General features: G+C 49.7%; 1 long non-coding RNA gene across 1 annotated transcript; it reads left to right on the forward strand.

Annotated features, from left to right (window-relative positions):
- Nucleotides 1-19: 19 nt before the first annotated feature.
- LOC112957274 lies at nt 20-16,827 on the forward strand. The gene is made up of 2 exons (XR_003251188.1): nt 20-168; nt 15,508-16,827. It is a non-coding gene; the product is annotated as an uncharacterized LOC112957274 (long non-coding RNA).
- The last annotated feature ends 1,639 nt before the right edge of the window (nt 16,828-18,466 follow it).

The raw sequence follows: 18,466 nt of genomic DNA on the forward strand, positions 1-18,466 counted from the left end.
GGCAACCCCGCCAAGAAGAAGCGGAAACGGTGCGGGGTGTGCGTGCCCTGCAAGCGGCTCATCAACTGTGGAGTCTGCAGCAGTTGCAGGAACCGCAAAACGGGACACCAGATCTGCAAGTTTAGGAAATGCGAAGAGCTTAAGAAAAAGCCGGGCACGTCGCTAGAGGTCAGAGGCGATGATTTCTTTTTCCCCAGCCTCCCGCCGTCCCTCCTGAACCCCCTGCCCCCGCCCCTGCAGTGCTTCTTGTCTAGCTTCAAGATGCAGCATCCCTTTTCCGAGGCCTCCTTCAGGCTGTGAGGCGGCCCCGCTGCACCGCAGCCGCCCACCCGCCGGCCCGCCCCGAGGGACCGCTGCCTCTCCTCTCACTCCAGCCTGCTCTTTTTTTTATTAATTGCTGTTATCATTACTACTATTTTTTTTTCTCCTGATGCTCAGGGGGGCCGGGGAGGTAGCTCCAGCAGTCRCAGGTGCAGGGGGGGAGGCGGGGGCCTCCTGGGGCCACGCAGAGCGGAGGAGGACACCGGGCCACAGAGCCCCATAGTTGGTGGGACGTGTGGTGAAGTTAACCTTTTTCTTTCCTTTGGCAATATATTTTACGAAGTAAACCCTGCTTATGGTGTATAAAGTACAATGGAAAAAAAATAGCACAGGTATGACTGAACTCATTTCTGACTGAACTGTATATAYGTTTATTTTTTACAATGTGTCCTCGGAACTGACAATGTATTGAATATCGCAAAGATGTAAAGACAGGTTTTCAAGTGTGCTAGACATGCAGAAGACAGGCAGGTGTGATGTTACGGAAATCTTGGTTGATGTATCCAGTACGACAGACAATGGAAACAAAAATACACAAATACAAGTGAAACGGCTATTGGTTGATGTCTTCAGGCGAAGGAAACAAGCACGAGGAAAGACTAGCAATCATACTTAATCCCTTGTCATTATTAAAATTATAGTGTTGCTGGTTAGATGCACATATCAGACRTGTCGGAAGGTGTTGAGGATGATGGATTTAGTACAGAGGAGTAGCATATCCTGGGTGACATCCAGATTTGTAGTCACAGAAATTAGCAACTAAGTGAGAAATTACAACTTCCCTCTGTGTGCGTGCGTGTGTGTTGTGGTTTGCTTCCCAACTCATTGCTCGCAGGAGTGGTCTCTCCCTAAGAAGAGGTGGGGTGAGGGGTTCAAGGGCATAAAGCATGGAGAAGAACCCACTAATTTGTTTAGCGTTAAATAAATAGAAGTAACGGCATTGATATTGATGCTGCCATGGGACCGAAGCAGTGTTGGGGGTTTTGGTCGATATCTGACTGATACCGTTAACCATTCTGTAGYCAGCCTCATCAGGATGCCTAATTGCTTCCCCCTTGCACAAGTGAACTGTCCTTGCAGAAAGTTTCCTTTGTAGCTCGCTCTTTCTTACTCCATCTTCCCAGCTGTTTTTTTGTGAACATCCAATGAGCCAGCATCACTAATGCAGCAGCCAGGATGGACTCCCCAGGTGCTAGAAACGAGATTGCTTTTTAACTGTTGCTTTCGTCAGGGATAGACCACTGTTGGTTTTGTAGGAAGCTTGCAGAGAATATATAGAATATAATGATGGATCTTAATAGTGAAAGCCTGGGAGGAACTACTCGAACAGGGGGTTGTGGCAAATCCCCCTCAGCACCGCGTGGTGTAGCGGGGTGGCTCCCTTCGGTGCACAAAGTCCTCTTGTTGGGCTCGGAAGCCAGGATGCTGCTGTGATTTAATGCTTATGATAAACGATAGATCCTGATGGATTATCGATCTGTGCAGAAAGTGAGCTATCTCTGGAAGAAACTAATTTATATGTTATCAGATCTTTCTGTGAGTTCCCGTGCCTCCCTGAGAGCATTTCCAGAACTCCTTCGCTCCTGGCAGAGGTGCTCTGCAGCCTTAAAAACTGCTCASGCATGTTATGAGAGTGCCGCCCATTAAAACTGTTTAACCATTGTGACTAGTAAAACTGTAGTTTTATTAACCACTGGTGTACTCTCATAAGCACCTGCCTTTGCTGCTTTTCATCCTTTTTTCCCCTCCCCCTTCTTTGTGCCCTGCCAGCTAGTTAAGCAGGGAACCTCCTGTGTGCTGTGCTGTGGCTGGAGGCGGCGGGTCCTTTCCYGTGGCAGACACCGCGTGCGGCGGTGCTTCCCCACAGCCTGCGCCTGCTCCCAAAGTACCTCAGGGCGGGTGGCTAACGTCTTTGCAGGCGTGTTATTTGCTGCTAGGAATGGAAGAGTTCCCAAACTGAGCAACTTTCCACAAGAGTCCTTTTTTTTTTTTTTTTTTTTTTTTCCTTTTTTTTTTTTTTTTTTTTTTTTTTTTTTTTTTTTTTCTTTTTTTCTTATTCCTTCTCATTTTTCTCGCTCCCTCTCTTTTTAATTAAATAATGAGGAGTGACAGCGCGACTGCCCAGAGCACCGGCGCGCTGGCAGCAAGGCAGCCAGCAGGGAGGGACAGGCCCCACAGGGCCGGGCAGCTGCAGGTGCGTGAGAGCCGCCTCCGCYGAACCTGCCTCACAGGCCTGGGCGATCTGCCCAGCTCCACAGGTGATCCCGCCTGCTCCTGGGAAGTGCAGCAGGGGTGGTGGTGCCCACGGATCAGCGGATTTCTGTATGTCCTGGGAATTGTGCTCTGCACTGGCGATGCATTGTGGAAACTGTTGAAGGCAGGAGGTGAAACTGTGTTTGCAAACAAAATAAACATCAAGAGAATAATAAAAGGTCAACTGGTTGATCCCACCAAAATCATTTCTCTCTTTTTCCTTTCCAATCTGTTCCTCTGCTGGTGCAATGAAGGCATGTGATATAACCTTCAAGGTTAGTACCTCAAGTTTAAGACAGATTGACAGCAATGCTTTAAGTTCCTGACCTTTACCTTTTTAATGGAAAGCTTCCCTCACAGCATTCTTTTTAAACACTCAGATTTTTTTTCCTATTTTTCTTGTAATATTTTCACCTTAAAAGTGTCCCCATGCTCTAGTATTTTCCATAGAATGTTATTATTACTAGGAAATTTTATGTACAGTAATAATAAATCCATAAAAATAAGATTGACGTCACATTGCACGCTGCCTGCTTGTGTATGTATATTCTGTGTTCGTTCGGATTTACAGTTGGTTTAAAGAGACATAATCTTTATTCACCCATAGAGACCACTTATTTTCCCCTGATTGGTGTACATGTTGGTAACTTTGGCAGCAGGTTGCAAAGATCAGGAACCTAACCTTACTTTCCATCCGTCTCTCTGAAGCAAGGCATCCCCATTCTATGCGCTTGTGCGGATTTCAGTTGCCCCCYGTCTGCCTTCCACTAGGATGGCAGTGAGAACAGGCAGAGGGGCTGGCTCGGGTGGGCAAGGTCTGAAGGATTCAGCCCTCATGTGAGATATCCCGTGATGTTTGGGCACGCTCTCAGTGCCACTTGCTTTATTTGTAACTGCCTGGCTAATTAGCGCGTATGCTATTAAAGTAAACATTTGTATACCCAACTGAAACAGTAAATAGCAACAGCCAAATCCGAGGCACCTCACCGAGCTTTGCTTCGAGTCAGCGGGAGTTGGAGATCGCCTTCGCCGGGGATGGGCGGTGATGATTGATTTCAGCAGCAACGGCGTCTGATCCTGCAAATCTTAGCACCATATGGCATTGCCACGAGGGAGAGGGGCCATGCTGGCAACCGCAGAGCGTGCGCTTCGTGTTTCGGTAGTGCGCACGGACGCTGTTAGGGGAGCACCGCTGAGCTCTGTGGATAAGGGTCAATTAGTCGGGGCCTCTGAGGAAGCAATTTCCCTTCCGCCTCTCTAGCTGTGAATTACATGCATAAGTTAAGCGGCTGCAGGGTGGAATTGAGTAGCATGAGGAGCTTCGGAAGAAGCTGATAAGGAGCAGGCAGCTAACCCGATGCAGGTGGCCGCCGCGGGGTCAGAAGACGGACCATGCTGTTGGCCCGCATCCGCTTTGCTGGTCCTCACTGACCCGCATCTTTACAGCAGCGCTCCCAGCCTCCTGCTGCTGCCTTGGAGCTCCCGAATGGTGTGAGGGTCCCTGTGCGCTGCACACTGTAGGAGCAGGCGGAAAGGCCCTGCCTGCCCCCCTGGCTTTCTGAGCCGAAGCAAGAACAAGCCGGCTGCTCCCGGGGCTTCCGGTTGGCTCTCCGCTAGAAAGCTCCAATTGGTCCCGAATGCCCTTTTCTTCCTTCTCCTCATGTGTGCCCGTGCCTCGCTGCCAGGATGCTCTTGTTTGTCTGTTTCCAGGTAAAGAGGGAGGCTCTCAGGCGCGAGCTGTTGGTTGCTCCTGGCGCATGCGTGTGGGGACTGTGTCGGGCTGTCTCTCTGGGTTGGCACTCCGCGCACGTTCTTGGCGTGACGGTACTGGCGCTGAGCGGAGGAGACAAGAGGCAGGGAGAGATTTGACTTTCGTTGAGCATTCATGACAGTTTGTCACGTTCATCCAGGCTTCTGCCTGCCTGGAGTAAACATACATTCAGCAGCACATTTTCCTTTTGACCCTGGAGATTTTGGGGGACAACGTGTAACACAAAGGCTACTTCTCCCACCAGCTGCAGATGTGTTTGCTCACCATGTCCTGAGTGCCATAGCTTGGAAATGTGTTTGAAGTTGGCTTGAACTTCTGCTGTAGGATCAAATCCCGTAAGGAAGGAATGTCTTCATCTCACAGTGAAGTTGGTGGGTGGGAGACACGGGGCTGAGGAAGATGCTGAGAGGCCTCTGGAGCTCGGGTTTTACTCCCCCCCTAGCAGTTCTGGTGCATTACGGAGTGAGGAAATCCAGGCAGCTGCCAGGCTGAGAAGCCTAGCGCGGCTCTGAAGCAGATCTGGGTGTAATCTGTGTTACTATTTCATGTTTTGGTGTTCCTTCTCTTCATGTGATATTTAAAATGCAAGAAGACTGCCACAAGCATAGTGTCTATGTTCCAGCGAGAATGTACGTTATATAAACTACTGTTTGATACAGTGCAGTGGCATTTGTATTTTGTGAAAGTAGGACAAATTCACATCTTTTCTTGAAATGAAGCTTCTCTGACATAAAGAAGTCTCRTAGTGGTGTGATTCGGTACTGAACTGAACCAAATTTTAAGGATTTCAGGGAAAATTATAGAGTAGTCAAGGGTTTTAACAGAAACACTACTTTCTGCTTGYGTTGAAGTTGCTCACTTTAAATCACTGAACTCCGTTTGCCAGTGAAATTGTCCGTGTGGTGAGAGAGATAACAGGTCCTGGCAGCTCGTGTCCTGCCTGCACAGAGCAGCACGTGCAATGGTCTTTGAGCGTTCCCCTAAGTACTAACATGGGTTACACAGGTGGGCGTCCATGTTTTGCACCAGGCTTTGGTGTTCATGGTCACTTCTGCTGCAAGTTGATATGTTCAATCAGAGTGTATTGTTTAGGCTGGACAAGTTGCATAGGTTATGAGAAATAGGACGAGTGATGCTTTTTTTTTTTTTTTTTTTTTTTTTCCTTAAGGCAGTAATGAGTGAGGTTTTTCCCCCCGAGTCATCCAAGTGATTTGGAATTTGTATTTCAGTTTGAGGTGCGCAGAAGGCAGTGGGACTTTGCTATGCCAGCTATAGCACTTGTAGGAAACCTTGCCAGTTCTGTGTTTGTACAAAACATTGTGGGCTGTGCACCTCATGCCTTATTCACAGAAGGAGTCTTGTTTAAGTTGGTAGTGGTGTGAATATCGCGTTATATCCTGCTCGCTTGGGGTGGCTGACAGAATAACAACTGAAGAGTGACATTCTCAATTTCTGTCTATATTTTCCTGATATTATTTTATTGGGCTACTTTCCATGCACTTCTGTTTGCTAGGTCAACATCTGACGCCTTTGCTGAAGTCAGGGAAGACTTTTCTTGATTGGAGAATGAATTAGGATGTCAGGTAGAGGTTCCTTTAGAATAGCAAAATCCTGGTCCTGCTATAGGAAGTTCTGTGTGTTGCAAGAAATGTGSTTTAGGGAGTTAAATAGGAGAGAGATATTCGTTACTCTGTGTCATGWCATTGATGCATAACACTGGCTGAGTCAATATCCTTTCCAAAAATGTATCAATGAAAGCTAAGCTAGCAGTCTTCAGATACTTTGTATTTCAAGGGTTTGGCTTGGCAAGAGAAACATTTCTAAGCAGGCAAACCTAGAAGTTGCGCCTTAGAATCTCGTCAAATACTGCCTAATCYGTTTGATCACCAGCCACAGTGTGAAGCAGCTGCGGCTGCGTGGGGAAAGGTTTAGAGTTAGGGGAATTAGGAAAGTAACTGAGATCTCCATGAGCAGGTCTCCGGGACTTAGCCTCTGTCGCTAAGAATTCCTGCGCCACCTACTCTGTGTTTAAAAGTTGCCAAGGGATGCTGTGGTTCCTGGGGAATAACGTCTCTTGAAGAAAGCATTTCTCTGGTTCTGGAACACCCGTGTTTTCCGATAGCTCAGAAATCATACTTGGAATGATCCTGCTGAACCTCAGTGTCTCCAAGCATGTGGCCTGATCCTGCTGAACCTCAGTGTCTCCAAGCATGTGGCTTCATCTGCCACTTTTTTGCTGTTTGGGAGCCCGGCCTGCTRTGTCTGTCTTTTCTCTTCTTTTGGGCACCTTTATTGTTTTCCACAGTCATACCTTGTTCAATCACCTCCAAACACCTGTCCTGAAATTGAATTACTCTGCGGCGTAATTTAAAGTCTTCTCCCATTTCAGCATCCTGTGCTTTCTGTTGTTTGCTGAGGTATGTTGCACCATGCTTCAGATGCGACAGCCATTTAATAATGTTGAAGCCCTAGCTCTGCAGGGGCTAAAAAGATCCCAGCAGGCTTGTTAACTTCTACTCTCAGACATTATGGGAAATATTTTCTCCTCCCTGTGACTCCTAGGCTTCCTCTTAATTAAGACCATAAAAATCCGTAGCCAGGTATGTGATAAGCTTCTTGAAATTTTTGTAGTTTTCCAAAGTTTCTCTCTTTTTCTTTTTTTTTTTTTCCTTTTTCTCATTTAACCTGATATTTAACTACAGTGCCAAGTGAAATATGAGAACTTGAAAGGAATGAAGCCAGTCTGGGTCATACTGGATACTGCGTTCTTAATGGGCAGCAAACTCGTGAAATCCCCTTTTATTTAATCACCTTTGAGTTTTATTCTTTCCTTGGGTCTGCTGAGCGTTTTTCTTTGTTTCAGTCTTTGAAGTGCTAGGCGTTTGAAAGCTGGGCGCCTCTCCTTCCTCTGGACGGCATTCCTTTCAGCTCCACGCTGCCTCGGCCCCGCGCCGTGTCGTGCTTCTCTATTGGGTCTGTATTAGCTGGTATACGCTGTCCTTTGGCTAGGAGTCACGGCTTAAGGGGTGAGAGTTCAGGTAACAGTGGCAGAGAGCTCGTTGGTTGTGGTCTTCCCAGAACTTCCCTGTGGAGAGGCTGAGCTGTCGTTACCCAGGATGGGCGCTGGGAGGATGAGGAGTGGGGCTTCCCGCATGCCTGAGGTGAGAACGAAGTCTGGTTTCTTCAGCTCATTTTTCAAGCCAAGTACGGTTTATGGAGAGGCCCTGGAGACTGGGCTGAGCGTGTGACATGGGAGGAGTTGCGTCATCTGGACAAGTTGTTCAAAAGCCCAGGGAAGGAGGAAGGCACGGGCAGCGTCAAGCTGACAAGCGCGGATAGGGAGGAGTGAGGATGGTGATTTGTCGCTCTGGGACTGCCAGGCCCGACGTGGGTGTCCTGGGTGGTGTGTAATGTGCGTCTCGGAGGAGCTGGAGGATCCCGGGGTCCTGTCAGCCTGCGCTTCCCTAGCGCACATGATGTGTCCCATCAGCACAGGTGGGGTGCCCCGAGGTTTCTCAGAGCAGTTACATGGCAGGCGGCTCAACACCATCCTGAGCGTTGGGGTAGTGCCCTTAGGCAGCTCAGGAAGGCAGAGTGGTGAGTGGGGAGTAGATTCTGCTAGATATGTGACCTCTCAGATGGGTGCTRTAGTCAAATGAAAGTCGTCGGTTTTAGAGGGGGCAAAAGAGGAGAATATRTATTTGAAAGGGTTTCAGGTCTGAGTAGTGAGCCACCAGTGAGTGGGTGGGAAAGGACTTGATGACACAAGCTTGGTAATGAAATAAAACCTGTTCCCTCTAAATCACCAGCTCATCTCAGCACAGGGAGGCAGCAATTGCAGTCGGGTGGTTGCTTAGAAGCTGATGTAAAATAAATTGGAGGTCAAAATCGAGCGGAGGTGACAGTGTCACACAAATAATCACTGAGATGAGCATTAATTGTCATCTGTGAAAATTTCAGAAGACATAACAGGGAATGAGCGGTGCTCAGAGCCCTTGACGGGCTCTAATGTCTTCGCTCGCTGTGAGGAGCTGCGGTGAGCCGCTGCACGGGGGTGTTGCTGCTCCTTGTCCTGCACCCAGTCAGAGAATGCCCCGTGCTCGGGGGCTCACAGCACCAAGCTGGCGCCAGCAGGGAGGTGTAGGTGGTGACTGAAAGCCCAGGTAATTTCCTGAGTATTGTGTTTGGGTAAATACATGTTTTTGGAAAGTATTGAGGAAAAGAAACCAAGCAGAGGCCAGGCATTTAAGGGGTATATTTTTCACTGGCTCTTTTATTAGTGGCATGTGAAAAATCCCGAAGGACAGATGCGGTTAGCTAATCAATGAGGCATCGTAGCTGGTTTTAGGTTCCACGTAAGAGAAAAAGATGCTGAAGGCAGCACATCTCTAGAGGAAAGAGATTTAAATTGAGGTCTGGCAGTTGAGGTGGAGAACTGTACCTCCCTTCCTTGGGAGACCYGTCCAGAAGAGATTATTGTACCCCGGAGCAGCCGTTTGGAGGATGATAGAGATATCAGACGTGGAGTGCTAAGGCTTGTACTGCCGGATGACGAACCAACAGGGATTCCTCATTAATGGGATGAATGTTAACGAGAATAAATCTGTTTGTGAGCTTGCATGTGTGGGGGGAGAGTACCTGGTGGGGATGGATGGGCAGCTTTCACAGGGGCCGGCCGAGGCAGGCAGTGAGCGGCAGCGTGAGGGGCGCACATGCACGTGTGCTGCCAAGGACGGCTCCCTGCTGCCGGTGCTCCCCGAGGGAGCGGCGCCAGAGCAAGGAACCAGGCAGGAGCTGGAGCGGAGCCCTGCAGCGGCTGTTTTGTTTGTGGTRTCTTCAGAGGGGCAGCGTTTTGGGTACTGTGGCGCTCAGGAATTTCTCTGTAAAACGTTTCCCAGTGGCAGAGGTTCCTGCTTTATGTGAGGAAGGTGTTTGGCAATCCCCACAGTGAGAGAGAGGCCACTGAGTGACAGCCTTGTGGGCTGCTTGGCCTCAGGCCAGGCTCTGAGGTGACCCAGGGCTCGCACTGGCCCTCCTGCTCCCTTAGAAAGCGGTGCTGCCTGCTGAGAGGCCAAGAGCCTACGGAAATGATCTCCATCCTCCCCGAGGCCTTTGCACGCGGCTGAAATGCAAATAAGAAGTAAAAATAGCAAAGTCTTCACCATGTGCCACTGAGTAGCTGCTGCAGAGGGCTTAGCAGCTCCTTCCTCGGCTGTAGAGATAGCTGCAAAACGGCAGGAATTGAAAGGGCTGCTTGGAAAGCATACAGGAAGGGAATAGGAAGCTCTGGTTGCTGTGCCAGCAGCCTATTGCAGCCTCCGACCCGAAGGCCCTGGCCGCTGTCTTTGCCAGCAGCTTTTAAGGGCTCCCGCTGGGGCCAGTGTTGGGCGGGCAGCGGAGGTGCGGAGGGCGCTGCCAGCGCCGCGCGCCGGTGCCTGGCACGGCCCCGCGAGCCGCCCAGCCGCTCGCTGCGAGCGCTCGGAGCGCGCGGCCGCCCCAGCTGGAGACTTGGCTACGGCTCGCCGCTCCCTGGCCAAAAGAGCCCCGCTGGCACCGGGGAGCCAGCGTGTGGGAACGTGGCGGCCGTCGCCAATTGCTCCCGGCCCTGGCAGCAGCCGAGGGGATTTGTTCCTTTCCAGGGCTCATCCCTCTTCCTGGAGCAACACGTGCACACCAGCCGTAGCGTGAGGCAGCGCTGAGCGGCTCCAGTGGCCCCCGCGGATTCCCAGCGGGCCAGGGTGCGTGCAAGCGGCCTGGCTGGAGCTGGTGCGACCGCTCTGAGCCTTGGAGCTCGCCAGCATGGGAAGCAGCTCCGTCACTCCTGTTGCACGCGGCTCAGCCGCTTTTCTTTGACCAAGTTAGCCCTGATTCCTCACTGTTTCTGGTGCGTATTTGCCATCTGTTTTTTTTCCCAGTGGTGTTATACAATTTTTAGATCAAAAAAGTGAAATTGTTTACCCACTCCTCAAATTTAATCTCCTATCGAAAGCAGAAGAAGATATATATATAAAATAGACAATGATGTGCGCTGAATGTAAATGAGAGAGATGTTTGCTTGTTCTTTTTCCTGTGGAGAAATACATTATTTCTCAAATTATTCCTATTGATTTAGTTGGGGAACTACTGCCTACTGCTGATGGTAGGTCCAAGAGGAAGGATCTGGCCCTGTGGTGACAGGTCTTTAGTTCTCCCTCTCTTCTGCAGCTGGCCTCACTGAAATCTCTTGAGGCTGTTAGCCAAGTGATAAACTGGAGAGGAGCTGGGCTTTTTGTCCCCGAATTAGCAGTTCGTTTTCTGAGTTTCTGTTGGATGTACGCCGTGGTGGAGGTTTGCCTTTCACTTCATGGAGTTGGCGGCAGGGAAAGTCAAACGAGTTTCCTAATCTAGTGCGCTCTGAGTCTGGTTCGTGTCAAACTCCTCATGAGAGAGACACAGCACAAGTGGAAAACTAACTGCCAGCAAGCAGATTCATGCCCTCTCAGAGCAAATAAAGGTGGCTTTTAAAACAAATGTTAAACCTCATCCCCACTACAGAGGGAGACAGGTCTGTTGCTCAGGTATGATGGGAGATGTTTTATCTTGAATTGTTAAAACAAACTCACTGCTGAGTTTCTGACCTAACAGCCTTTTTATCCGGAAAGTCTAGAAAGAAGCTGTTTTTTGGCGGGTGGTGGCAGAGCGTGATAACGCATCCTGTGAGCAGGAGGCAGCGTCCGTGGGCACTCCGGGGTTTTGGCAGGGGTGCCACAGCTTCATGGGCTGTTCCACACCTCAGCCAGAGCCCGCAGCAACTTTCTGGGTGCCTGCGGTTTTGTGGGAAGCTGCCAGGGCAGGAAGGAGCCGACTGCTCCCACAGCGAGAGCTCTGCCCGGACCAGCCAATGCCGCAGGCCTCGTGGGCGCGATGCCTCATCCCTGGGCCGGCGGCGCGCAGCTCCGCAGGGCCTCCTCGCCCGGCCTCCCTCGCGCRCCGCACTAGACCTCTCCCTCCCTTTCCCTTTTCCAGGGTTGGGAATTCTCAGGCTTTTTTTTCTGCCCCCAAGCTTGCTCTCCTGAAGAAAAACATTCAAGGAAACTGTGTGAGCTGAATTTGAGCCTTAGGAGCTTTTCCCCAAAGCCAATGCTGTAGGTAATGTATATTTATGAGGAGAACAAAGTGGGCCATAGATAATTTTAAAGGCTGCTTTCCTCTCAGGGTGGTTCAGCATTTAAGGAAGGAGAGGGGAGGTGCTGTGAGAGCACGGGCTGGCAGGGCAGACCAGGGGAGGGACCTCGCGTCCTTGGCAGCCTTGCACAGCGCCGCGCTCACTCACCTGGCTCTGCAGCGACTCGGGACAGTTTCTGTATGAGCAGCAGGATCTGTGTGTTGGTCCTCATGCCCATTGGGATCGGCTGCCCCCTAAAACTGCGTGCAGCACTGGAGATGTAAGGCCTGGCTTGGAGGAGGCAGCAGGACGCTCACTGCGCTCACTGCGCTCAGCTCTTCTCCCAAGCCTTGAGGCTTTCATGGCATTGACCAGGGCTGGGGTCCACGTTCACCAGAGTGGGAGACAAGCCCGGCTCCGGCCTCACCGCTGGTGATGCTCAGCGTGTGCCGTGGGCTGCTGACTGATCCACGCTGCGTTTCACRCTGGGAGCAAGGCTTTCCAGGCGAACTTGTTTTGCTGTCATGTAGCACCAGGTTTCTCTGTCCCTTAGCCTAGTGGGACAAATTTTACGTCCTGCATCCACTGGCCTAAGCACCAAATTGCATCTCTTGTGGAAGGACTTTCAAGAAGGGCTTGTCCTCCAGCATGAGAAACTCAAGAGCACCCACCCATGAAGACACCGTGAAGGTCACTTTTCCTTGTGTGGCTGGCACCATCCCAGCAGCTTTGGGAAATACAGGAAAATCCACCCTGGTGCCATTTACGTTTGGGATTCATTAAGAAAGAAGCTCCTTCACTCCTGTCTTTTTTTTTGCAGTCACCTCGGTCTACGTAAGGGCACTGTCAGGTAGCCCAAATCTTCACCCCTCAGCTGCCATGTACCTACCAGAGGGCTGGTTGTTTCAGCCAGGGCTGCTCCAGGGGAAGGGAGAGTTCTGCCTCTGCAGTGCACTTTGCTGTAGCCAGCGTGCCATGTTGCCTCTGCGAGAAGAGGCCTTTGGCTCGAGGATCAAACACAAAAGGATTTGTACATCAGGCAACCTCTTTAGACACTGGTGAAGTATTGGCTCGTAATCACGTAGCTCTCTGCTATATTTTATTACTGTTTTATTTATGAATGTGGTTCACCTCTCCCACAGTGATTCCCTAGCCTTGCAGAAGGTAATAGCAAAGCTGACTTATGCAGCGGCTGAYGAATGCAGCTGTGCCTGTGGTCTGCAGCCCAAGCACCAGCGCAGCTCTCGGSTTTGCTGGCTTGCGAGCTACGCAGCAGGTCTTGCAGGCAGCTGCAAGCTGTGACGTTCAGCCAGCCGGGAGAGGGGGCATCTCCACAACGTGTCACAGGCACGAGGCGGCAGCGGCTCTCAACATCCCTCCAAGCACTGGGGCTGAGCAGAGGAGCTGCTGGCCCCAGAGTGACCCACAGGTGCCAGCATCAGGATCCCATGGCCTGGTGCCCAACGTGAAATGGCCAAATGGAGTCTCTGGTGACAAATCACAGCACCTGCATTTTGCTGCTTTAACCTGCTGTAAGTGTGTGCCTGCATGCACGTGTATGAGGAGCTTTGCAGCTCCTGGGCCTTGCCATGGCTGGCAGAGATGTCTGTGGTTTTTCCACTGCTGCTTTGTTTAAGGGTACCTCACTGTTCCGTTGGGTTTGCTTGCTTTTTTTCTTTCTTCTCATGATGCCAGACAACGTGGTGGATTTGGTTCTCCATGTGAAGGTGATTTTTCAAGAACACAATTAAATACTGCATTTCAAATGTTGGCGCTATTCCTCCTGCTTCTGCAGCAAGCTCAGTTTTCAGTGAAGGCTGGCAAGAAGAGAAAGGGAACAAGAGACTTTTAATCCTGAGGGTGATTCCCGGTTGGTAGGGCTGACCTCCAGTGCTCGTAGCATCACCAATCAGGAGCAGCCGGGGCTGCCGGTTGCAGCCTTTCCTCCTGGGAACGAGGCTGCCGTTGGCCGGGATCTGCAGCGGCGGGAGCAGCAGGCCTGTCCTCAACAGCGCTGCTGGCCCCCTGCCCTCTCCTTCCCGGGAAATCTGTCTTCCCTGACACTCGGGATAATGATTTCCTGCAAGCCCAGGCGAGGTCCAGAAGCTCRTCGCAGTCTCGCCGCGGGTTTCATTCCCCAGCTGGGACTCGAGCATTTATAAAGCAGAAGGTAGATGGTCCTTGCGCTTACGCCTGTGTATTGGTGTGCCGAGCCACCGAGCGGCCTGGAAGATGGCATTCGGTCTTGAAATCACCTTGAGGCTCTGAGCGGTGAAATCAAAGGATTTCATCCCATAAATTGGTTTTGATTTAACCTGAGCCACCTGTTCTATTTTAAAAGCTTTTTGTTTAAGCATGGATTAATAATTCATTCCCAAATTGGGGGTTAGCGCCGGGGATATTTCATTGTTAATGTATATCCTTAATTAGAACTTTGCGTGCGGATGCAAAATTCCTTATCTCCTAGTTTTTTTTAAAGCAGACATATTAAAATAGTGCCTTGCCCTTCAAAAATACTATTCCATGTATTTAAAGGTCTGAATGACCTTTTAATCAGACATTGCACCTTTACTTCCAACTGATATGACAATGTCTGACAGTAAGTCAGCCTGACGCTGCAGGAAAATAACGGCATTTTCCGTCTCTGTTTTTTAAMTCAATCTCTCTAGCTGCAGCTCTGTGTGTAGGTAGATGGACCCATAGGAGAATATTATATTTGGTTTTCAGGTGAAGGCAATATATTAAGTTTAATACATTTGCATGTTTGGCTCTTCTCTGGAAATTGGTTTAGCCTTGCAATTGTTTGCCGCTGCGCTGAACTCCGGCTTCTTTTCCCGTCGACGTCTTGCTGCAGTATGAATCTGCGCGCCCCGCGCGGTGTCAGCTGCCATCTCGAGGCGGCGCGGAGCCGTCGTGGGGGCCGCGYGGGTTCCGGGCTGCGCCCCACGCGCGGTGCGCGACACAGCGGGTGCTGGGCTGGCCCCGGCCCCGAGCGAACGCCCGCTGTTCCGGGGGATCTCAGTCRACAAGCCTGTTTGTTGTCCTTGGAAGTTAATGTTTAGGTGATTTATTAAACTTCCACATCCACGGAGACGGCCTGGGTGTCGACTGCCCCTACTTGAGAATGGTGGTGACACACGTGAAGTGTTTTGATCTTGCATATTTTTGGGGACACGAATGTTAAACCTGAGAGTAAGGCTAGCCCAGGACAAAGCTGGACAGTGCTTACCAAGACAAAAATGAAAGAAAACCTTCAGAAAGAGTCATGATATTTATTTATAACACAGCAAGATGAGRGGAGCTCCTCTGTAGCCAACTTTAATTGCTGTTTCCAGGGGGTTTGCTTTTAGGGGGAGTTCACTGTGCGTGGCCCTGCTCTCTGTGGAAGCTCACTAATGCAACCAGGGTTTGTGAGCCGGGCCTGACCGACACCAAGTTGCCTCTGGGCTCGCTCTTGCTCCCGCCGTGGTCAGTGAACGATTGTTAATCCTGGGGGGAGACGAGCAGAAACCGTGAGGGGACGCCCACCCGGAGACCTGTGCCCTCCACAGCAGCGCACGTTTCCCTCGCTGGAGGTCTGTGCTGGGCAGAGCGGCGCGGTGGGGAGAGCCGCGCGCCCCGGCGTCCCACTGGAGCACTGCCCGCCTGCTGGAGCGCTGCCTCCGCGGCGCGGGCCGAGGGAGCGCCTCGCGGAGCTCCATCACATCCCTGCCTTTGCTCTTACGTAGCTTTTAATAACAATGTTTTCTTTTTCATAATTGCCTTGCTTAGCTAAGGAGGAAATAGCTCATTGGGTGCGTTACATTTTGACAAAGACATGTATGTGTTGGTACCTGAATGGCATGTGTTGAGAGAAAGGATGTTTCTATGAGCTGCCAAGCTGTGTGAGGCGTCATCATGTTGGTCCTATATAACTGCAGCTCTGGCTAAAATGTAAAGGAAAGAAAGCAAGTAGATGAAATCGAGTATTGCAATGCCACGAAAGAAAGCTTAACTTGTTTTCTTGCTTCTTTTTTAGAGAACACCTGTTCCCAGCGCTGAAGCATTCCGATGGTTCTTTTAAGCAGTAGTGTATCTTATTTTCAAGGCAGTCCGAAGTGAATGGCAAGCTAAAGTCTTGTTTTAAGAAACTGCTTAGTCCACCATTGAAGAATATACTCAGATACTATTTTCATTTCTGTATAGGGGTTTCCTCAAAAAACAAACCACAAAAAATCTGGGAGCCTGGGGAATTGGCCAGTCGATCCACATTCAGTACACTGGTTCTTTCTTTGATGTAACTTAGCTATACTAGTGAAGTTGTTGTCTATTTTTAAAGTGGCTGTAAAAAAAAAAAAAAAAACTTTGGGTAAACCCCTGCTATAAAGTCATGTATCTTTGAAAAGTAACATATCTATACTTCATTTTCGAATATATGTGTTCCAGTACTGTAAACTGTACAGATAGCAGCTTGTATTTTGTGTGTTTAGACACAAGGAGACAATCACGTCTGAGCATCTATGGAGATGAACGGTTTGTACACAACGGTGTGGTTCTGCGAGTTAAATCTGGAGCAATAAATCCTAGCTTTAAATATTATTTTGCTAGTTGTTTAGCAGCAGCAGCAACAGCAGCACTGTTTTACCATGCAGCCTTCCATAGAGACTTGATGCCAAGTTTTACACGATAAAAAAGATTACGACGCATCTAGCAATTGCCTTCCGCCATGGTGGTGTGTGAGGGGAAGACATAAAATTTAAAATTAATCTTTCGAGCACTGTATTAGAGTAGTGGTTTGCTTGCATTGCTTCCAGGAGAACTTTACAGAAGGGTCTCTCTCTCTCCCCAAAAGGCTCTATGGTGTGGGCTTGCTTTTGGCTGTGCTGTAAGGCGGGCTGCACGACATAGGTGGCCGTGCAAAACCAGTCGTCTGTAGAAAGCTTGTTCTGGGATACTGAGTGAAGTGAGTACGAGACCGTAGGAAAAGCGATGACGCCGTCAAAGTGCCCTCCGTCTGTGAGTTCTCGTGTAAGCTTTTCAGCCAATGGAGGAAGTTATAAAGTTGAATGCAATATTTTTGTTCCACATAGAGCTCTCCACCATTAAGCGAGTTACGACGTTGATACTGGTTTGGGTCTCACTTGCCGTTATACTCAACTGAGAGCCTGAATATTTGGGGGGGTGTGAAATTTACCTTTATTTTATAATTTACAAAACATGAATGCTTCTTGCACACACGTCTGGGTCCGCTGATCTGGACTGTGTTGAACCACCAGCCCTACCATCCTGCTTCCTGCCCTTGCTGTGCACATAAAACGTTTGCTCCTTGAAAAGGCAGCTTATGGAAGATACTGAACTTAGGGATACTTAATACCAGTTGATTATCATTTTTTTATTGCTTGGCTTCGTCATACCACTCATGAGTGAAAAGGCCATCCCATCAAAGTCAGAGAATGCTCTTGTGCCACGTATTTGATATATTTACCCCTTTAGGCAAGATAGCCCTTGCCGTCGTTTGCCGGGCGAGGTGTGGAGCAGGGCAGCGCGGGGCGGGCGCCGCGCAGCGCCATCCCCACTCGCGGTGCTGCAGCCCCTTCCATGGGCCCGGCGGCAGCGGGCGGGCGGCGCGCGCCGGGGCCGGCCCCGGCTGGCGTGTCCGCCACGTGCCCCCCGTCGGGGCGCGCGAGGGGCGCGCGGCGAGCGGCTGCCCCTGCTCCGCCGGCAGCTCTGCGCCGGCTCCCGGGGGCTCCCGCGCTGGGACCTCTGCTCTGGCCTGCTGGACCCCGAGAGCTCTGCCAGGTCTTCGCCACCAAAGCGCTGATTGACGTACAAGCTGAAGCCTTACTTGCGCGCGCGGCCCGTAAGCTTGCCTTGCTTTTTGGAAAATTGTGACTGCCCTTGCAGAAGTAGAGACGAAATTAAGTTCAGGCTACATTAGGTGTACAAAGATATTCCTAGCAATGTATTTAGCTGTCTAATACCCTAATGTTGCATGTCTTGATGTGGTTTCTTTTTTTTTGTTTTGTCATTTTGTTTTAAAGAACTGATGGATCTGTATATTGTAATTGTGGTGTTTTACATGTCAATTCAAAATTGTTAAAAACCAACACACAAACCTGTTAATTATTAAAAACAAACAAGAGTTGATTTTTTTCTTTGATTTCCCCGTATGGTTTTGATTTTGGATATTGTTCCTTTACGCCATCACGTTTTTCAATTTTGGTAAAACGGTATTTATATGATGTAGTGCACATACAGTATTTTGATTAGTGATGTTTAAAGAAGGAAATCCCTTTCTGGTCTCTCTCTCGCCTTCCCCTCCTCCCCACACGTTACATACGTATTTGTAAATCAGATTATTGTCAAGTTTAATTACCCAATTTGCTCTTTTCGCAAGGTCTAAAAACATTTTCCCGTCTGAAAACGTGTATCCCTCTGTGTCTTTCACTCTCCCGACGCAAAATAAAGAGCAGCGCGGCACGTAGTCTTGCAGCCGTCCGGGCGTGCGCGCCGAGCCTCGCAGGAGCATTTTTGTCATACCCCAGATGAACTTACGGAGAGCAGCAAGGGTGAGGGGGGGCCGCACATACACGCGGCGGGAATTCATAACAGACCCTCCCTCAGAGAAGAAATCCTCCCTTTCTGTGCAGAACCCCTGGTATGTAAGTCATACAATTAGTGCTAAGGAATATGAAGTCTTCAAATGGGCTCCGTCTGTAATCAAATAATGAAGAAAGAAAGTAGTTAAATGAACATACCGTTCAGGGTCGAATACATTCAGCAAAAAGCAGTAGTGGGTCTTTGATCATGGGTAGATGCATAGTGATATCAAACAGTGGGTTCTCATGTAACAGCTAAATGTTTCAGATTTTGTTTTTATTAAATTTGGCAGTTTCACGCTGAGCTCTACTGTATTCTTAGTGAATAAAAGACAGCTCCTGTGTTAGAAAGTACTCCCATTTTCACAATTGCAGGGAACTGAGAGGTTTTTTTCCAGA

This window comes from Nothoprocta perdicaria, unplaced genomic scaffold, assembly GCF_003342845.1.
Source record: "Nothoprocta perdicaria isolate Ctin4 unplaced genomic scaffold, notPer1 scaffold_71, whole genome shotgun sequence".
Lineage (NCBI taxonomy): Eukaryota > Metazoa > Chordata > Aves > Tinamiformes > Tinamidae > Nothoprocta > Nothoprocta perdicaria.